Source organism: Haemaphysalis longicornis, unplaced genomic scaffold (genome assembly GCF_048455015.1).
Source record: "Haemaphysalis longicornis isolate Haplotype H1 unplaced genomic scaffold, Haemaphysalis longicornis Haplotype H1 scaffold_1, whole genome shotgun sequence".
Lineage (NCBI taxonomy): Eukaryota > Metazoa > Arthropoda > Arachnida > Ixodida > Ixodidae > Haemaphysalis > Haemaphysalis longicornis.
Window position 1 is genome coordinate 417,444,974 of NW_027526203.1, and position 7,094 is coordinate 417,452,067.

Below are 7,094 nucleotides of genomic sequence, written 5' to 3' on the forward strand. Positions count from 1 at the left end.
GTGTTCGCACCAGGCCAAGGGTCGGTCGATTCGGGTCTGTGTCCGCAACCAGTCGGTGCTTATGGGAACACCACGCCAACGAGAACTCACCAGCGCGTCAGTGTCAGTTTGCACGCATTCTGCGAACTCGCTTGTGGAGCAATGAACGAGCGCAAAAATGGTGAATTCAGTATAGAAAATATTGCCTAAAAACAAATCAACTTCAAAAAAAAAAAAAAAATACGTGCACCACTGGGGATTCGAACTTGCGACTTGCGAAATAACGTACCTGGAGTTCAAGACCACTCGGCCGCAAGACTTTTTTTTTTATTATTACATGGGAGAATACGCTCAGACGTGCCAGTACGAGGACTACATAGTCAAGCAAATAAAATAATACACTGAAGTTAGGAGAAGCAAAAATACATCAAAATTAAGGCAAGCACACACAAGTGTTCAGAGGAGGGAACCAGTCAGGCGGTTGGCCAAGTGAATTATACACACTATGTACAAATGCCACCGTTTCTCGGAAATATTACTATTGATCTTGGTGGTTCATCATGCCTATCACATAAGCGACATCGCCACAGACTGTACAAACCAATCAACACAAGCATGTCATAGGGTGGCTCACCAGGATAGCTCGATGGCAAAAATCGGATTGAGAAAGGCGTAATTTCCATGTCTTTTCTAAGCGTTCGCTGTAAAATGTCCCAGAAAAAGGCAGCATCTCTGCAATCTACAAAACAGTGATCAATTGTCTCTGGTCGAGAACAGAGCCGACAGTCTGTCGACCAAGCTATAAACAGACCTCGGCCTTTCATCCAAGCTTTAACAGGTAGCGTGCCAGTGTGTAATTTGAAGAAAAAATGTCTTAACACCTGGCGGAACACACATTTTACACACACTATTGAGGACATCCTGGTACGGACACTGGACGTACGGAACTCGATATAAAGGTATGGGAAAAAACCCAGAAACCAGGGCATCAGAAATAGACTCGCGCGAAGCATTAAATATGTACTCAAGGCTAAACCGAGCCTGTAAGAAGCGAAACGTGTCAACCACTTCTTTGAGGAAACCCCGCGGGCTTCGGACTGCTTCCACAGAGAGCGAAGATACCAGAATATCAGGGAGAAAATGTGCAAGACGTGTTTGCAGTACACCTTTCAAAAAAGGATGTTGAACATCTCGAGAGCGGTGTCCGCCGCCCCAAGAGATAAACAACAAAATGCACTCGAAGAAAGTGCTCCCATCTGCGGCGCGTCGCGCCCCTCTAGGACGGCTAGTTGATACTCAGTCCGAGCCTCTACGAAAATGAAAGGGAAAAAAAAAGCATTCCAGCAAGTCTTAGGAATTAGGCGAAGCAACCCCCAAACTTAACAGGCGAGGATGCAGAGCGGAGGACAGCATTTTTGAATTGATTTTTCTAGTGAATAAAGTCGCGTAAACGCAGCGAGAGTGGTCGGAACATGGGCCTTGAGACTCCAGACTACAATTTGCGCTCGTAATCCAGCAGTGCTTGCTTCAGTGTCCCTTTAAAGCAAAGCTTTCTACCTCTACCAGCCAACGGTTTCGTCGTGGTGTGCGCCACAAGAAACTCCCAACCAGGCTAAATAAAAAATACTGGCACCGCCAGGGATCGAACCTAGGCCGGAAGAGAAGCGGAGCAAGAGCCCGTCGTTTTAACGACTAGGATACTCCCACGCGTTCTTTTGCCTTTATTTCCTTTTTTTTTTACATTTTTACAAGTCAACGATGTAATAAAAAGTGCCTACCACGTTTTGGTTGGCGGAAACTACTAACAACGTTAAATGATATCAATTTTTGAAGTACTGGCAAGATTTCGGCGTCAGGATTTTCCACTGTGCACACTTCACACAAATAATTCACTTTTTCCCTGAAATATGCGCTCACGGTTTGCGCATTGACATCCGCATGGCGCACCGCCATCCGGGCACGCCAGATGCTATGCAGCGCTAAAAGCATAGTCATATAATGCGGTACACCGTCTTTGTTATTTACACTGGGGAACCTGATTCCTTGTGTTGAGACAGGGGAGACAGACGGTAGTTTTGATCCAGCAGCTGAGGAGGAGAAGGGTGCTTTTTGAAGGCGACACATGAAACAAGAGTGAGGTGGAGGCAGTGAGAGAGATGAGGCAGTAGCCGCGCGTGCCGCCCTCCTCCGCACCCTCCGGATGACGCTCCTCTCTGTTTTCTTTCTGCCGACGCACGGCCGGGATGGAGCTGCGGCGTCCGCCGCTCTAGCCCTGCCGTGGCCGACGCCCCCGCGAACCCCAGGCAACGGCTGGCAGAATCTCTGATTTCACCCTTTGTAGACCCACGTGTGTGAATTCAAGTGACGTCGCATGGTAAATTGTTGTGAGTGTCGTTTACAGCTTTGCTCTCCAACCACGTTCACAGGGTGAATTCGAGCGCATTTTTAAAATTTATTTTCAGAATAAACAGGTAAGTACCGTCGTTGTTCCCGGTGTCAAACATAATAGACCACAAAATGCTACCTTAGTGTGAAGTTTGAGCGCAAACCGAGTAGCGGTTCGCTCAGGAAAAAAACTTAAGTGTTCCAATTATCGTCGTAACACCCTGCATAAAGCTAGTGTAACGACGCTTTCGCTTTAGCGATGCTCAGCACGGGGCACCCAAATGTAGAATGTAGAATAAACAGTCGGCACACACTTAGCGTTGCTCAAGTTCTTCTAAGCCTTTTAGCTGTTCTTGAGTGCCAACACAACATTCACAAATTGTAAGCTGCGCTTCGCGTTTGCTTTGATCGGTGCAACATACGCCCACACTAGGGACATGTTTAATTGAGGAGGGTCGAACCCCTCCCTCCTTTCCGATTTTTTTCCAGGCAGCGCGTAAGCGAAGGGAGTTCCAGTGTTCCTTTCGGGCGAAGGCTGTGGCTAGCGTTCCGTCCAGACAGAACAATATACAAGTGCTAAAGTTCGGTCCAGACGGAACGGAGCCCGGGCTCAATGCCGCGGGCCCGGGCCGGGCTCTGGCTCGAAGCCGTGGGCCCGGGCCGGGCTCGGGCTTGAATTCATAGGCACGGCCGTTAATAGGTCCGACGTTAAGTGTAGAAAAGAGCATCAAAATGCATATTCTTTGTTTATTTTTGCGCGCTTCTTGCTGTTAGTTGTACGCATTGTTTTACAAACGTGTTTTGCTAGGTCTGATGGTCACTATACTCCAATGTTAATGACATTTCTTGCACTGCATCAAGATGTTATATTTTGGTGTATAACATACCAAAGATACGATTACAAGGAATGCCCAAGAGGGGAAGGAATTAATTCAGATATCCTGGAGCTGTGCACCTATGTCTATGTATGTACACGTGTGTTTTAGATGTCGCACCAATCAAAATGCGGCTGCCGTGGCCGGGAATCAAACACGCGTGCCAGAGAAACACCACCGCCTAACAACCACTGCAGGTGAAGTATTTCAACGCGCGTACATATTCGTTGATTCAAATGCGGATCAAAAATTTCAGCAATACCAACTTGTGGCCGAGACAACCAGGTGAAGTTGCCAAGAGTCTGGTAATCAAAGTAGATGGTGTCTGTCGTCTAAGAATACGAGCTATTATTACGCCGATGTGGCGTGAACTGCAGACGGTGAAAGCTAAACTACGTGCACTTTTAAACCCTTATTTTTTTGCGTTCAGTTCATGACGTGCTTGTACAGACTAGATGCTCGGTCTGATCGCCCGGAATATAATAAACAAACTTTCTTCAGCGTCAAAGACCGGGCCTGGTCACATACGCGCGGGCCCTCCCTAGGCCAAAAAATAAATTACCGGGACGGGCCGGGCCTGGGCTTGACATGGCGGGCCCGGGCCGGGCTCGGGCCAGACTCTCACTTATGAATGCTCGGGCCCGGACCGGGCTCGGGCTAGGCGTTACGGGCCCGGGTCGGGCTCGGGCTTCGCGAAGCGGGCTTGGGCCGGGCTAGGGCCTTAAAATCAGGCCTGTGCAGTGCTCTAGAACTTCCGTCCAGACGGAGCCGGCGTGAAATTTGTACAGTTCCGTCCAGACGAAAGCAAAACCTGCTGATTAGACGCCATGCTCAGTCAGCACATAAGTTTCCATTTGCCTTTTTTGCTTATATATATGGGCGAAGTTAATACGAAGCCTCCATGGGGATTTCTCAAGGAGGTCGTGGAGTCTTTTAACTTTCTTTCCGCGCGGTTTTCCTTGGAATATCTGTTCAGCGTGTCAAGGAAAACTATGACGAGCACTCTTATTGAAAGACTATTGCCGGTGCCTATTTATCGCCAGTCTTACTTAGGCCAGAAGAAAAGCAGTGTTTTAAAACGCGTAATGAGTATGTGTATTCCGCCAATGAAAAAACGTTTTTCTTCAAGCTTCATTCTTCCACACTCCCAGTTAAGACATGGCTGCGCGAAAAGGGAATGTCTATTCCTTGGTCGCACAATTTTAGCCCCTGTAATCAACCAGAGACAATTGATCATTGTTTTGTGTTGTGCCGGGACGCTGTGTTCTACTGGGACGTTTTGCAGCGGACACTAAAAAAAAAGGACATTGACATCACCCCGTACACCATTCGCTTCCTGCCATTTGAAGATGTTAATCGGGTGCCATATGACGTTTTTGTTCTCCTAGGATTGTTTAGTTGGTGGAAGTGCCGTATAACTGATTGGCATGCGGAACCCCCTAGGCCGACCAAGTGCATTTTCCGGGAACAGGCGGCGTTGGTGCGGAGCGTTTATGCCAGGTTTATGCTGCGGCGAGTGATCCACCGGAGTGGCTGCCTCTTTTGGATGCGTGCGTTTGCTTGCCTGAGTTTTGATCTTTGTTCGACTGATGTCCTTGCCCTTTGCTCTCGGTTAGTGTTTCTATTGTGTGTTAAGTGTCTTGTCTTCTAAAGTTTTGTAAAACTTCCATGCATTAAAGAAAGAAAATCAGATTCGGTGTAAAGGTTGCGCCTCGGATAATGGCGCTATTGTACCGGGTTCGATTCCCCCGGACATGCTTTATTATTTTTTTTCGTGGTTGTGCCACCTTTTTGTAACAGCTAACTTCGCGCCCATTTTACAATTGACGCGGTGGGAGCAGTCGGTCTTGATTTTGCACTCAACCGGCCGCCCCGCTACCGCTCTCTAGAGCCAAGGCCGACGTATCCATCGCCAGAGTTCCGATCATCTGTAGTTCGTAATGGTGATTGCTAGTCAATGGTGATGGCTAGTCAATGAGTGGAAGTGGTACGTTCGGCTCGGTAAATATCAAGAAAGACTACTCTCGCCGCTTGTTGCGAAGCGGGCGTGGTCGAGCTTGGCGGTTCGTTTGACGGCCCATCCTCTGTAATCACTGAGAGCGATTATTAATCAAATGTGACTCTGGCTAGTCAATGAGCGGAAGCGGTTTGACCGGTTGGTTGAAAATCAACAAAACTCATGAAAGGCGATCGGACTAACTATAACTCCGTCAAACGGAACTCCAAGCCTCCACCTCGACCACGCCCACTTCACAACAAGCAGCGAGAGTAGTCTTTCTTGATATTTACAGAGCCGAACGAACCGCTTCCGCTCATTGACTAGCCAGAATAACCGTTAATTAGTAATCACTAGAGACCGGAACTTTAGGCACAAAAAATCCAGGTTTTAGGCGCCTATAATAGTCACTGAAAACAGCCATTTAGGCCCATATAGGCACTAAATAGTCTCGTTTAGGCATATATATGCTCAGTTCGTATTTACTTCAGAAGCATATTTTAGCACATTTTTTTTTTACTTGCAGTGATACCGCGGGCAAATCGTGTGCTGGGGCAAATCAGTTTTCTTTTATTCGGGAAAATCCGCCAACAAGAGTTGCCGTCTTCAAATTTACGTGAAATTCAGTGAGAGTCACCACAAGAAGTGAGGATTCGAAGGCCATGAAAAACGACACCAATGTCAATGATTTGCTGCTTGAAGTTGTTCCCCCTTTCAGTCGATACTTTGTGCGAAACAAAACAACGTTCAACGTTCACGGAAGTTGGGGGAGCGCTGTTGTACTTCTGGACGCTCCATGACCTCATTCAATCTGGAATATGACAACGTTTGCTGATGACAACGTTGTCATATTCCAGATTGTCTGCTACGAAGCGTGGGCCAGAGAAACCCACTGGGCTGATGCGAAAATCACCCACGTTGTCTCACGTTGTCGCAACGCGAGTCGTGCCTTTCGCCTCGACGTGAATTAGACAGTTGTGAATTGGCGTCGGGTTCATCGTCGTCGACTCGGGTGCAACGAGCAGTCCAGCGGCTCACGCTACCGGGAACGGCGACAGGATCGCAATAACCCACTGCCTAGGCGGTAGCTCGCTTACCGAGGGCTGCCGCTGTAAATGCTCGCGCTCTAGAATATAGCCGAATGTGGTTATCATGCATGCTTTTACGCGCAAAGCATCCCAATTGCTCAAGCAGAATGCGCATTTAAAGTACAAACCCAAACATTCAAGCTTCGTAACCGCCACTTTCAAAGGAACTGATTGCTGAGCACGAGGTCGCAGGTCCGATTCCCGGCCGCGGCGGCCGCTTTTCTGATGGAGGCGAAAAGCGATAACGGCCGTGTGTGTGATATTTCGGCGCAGGTTAAAGATACCCAGGTGGTCAAAATTAATCCGGAGCCCTCCACTACGGCGCACCTCATCGCCTGCGTAGTGTCGGCGCGTTAAACCCTACAATCAATCAATCAATCAATCAATCAATCAATCAATCAATCAATCAATCAATCAATCAATCAATCAATCAATCAATCAATCAATCAATCAATCAATCAATCAATCGAAGGAACTGATGGAAAGGCGCGAAGTCTGCGCTGCTTGGTCATTTCCAGTTTGCGCTTGCCGTCCAGGTTTCTAGTTTTGGCTGCATCTATTTGTTTCTGAATGGTGTCATAACGGCTGTTTATTATTTCGAACAATTGAGTTAAGAACAGCCCAATGCCGCTCGGATCCTTCAAAAGAACTTCTGGGACAGTAGGCCGGTGTAGTTGGTACAGGTGACTTCGGGGGAAAGGCATAGTGTTACTGGCGAAGAAGATTCAAAAAAAGAAAAAATGCAGCTCCACTGACGATGAATAATACAGC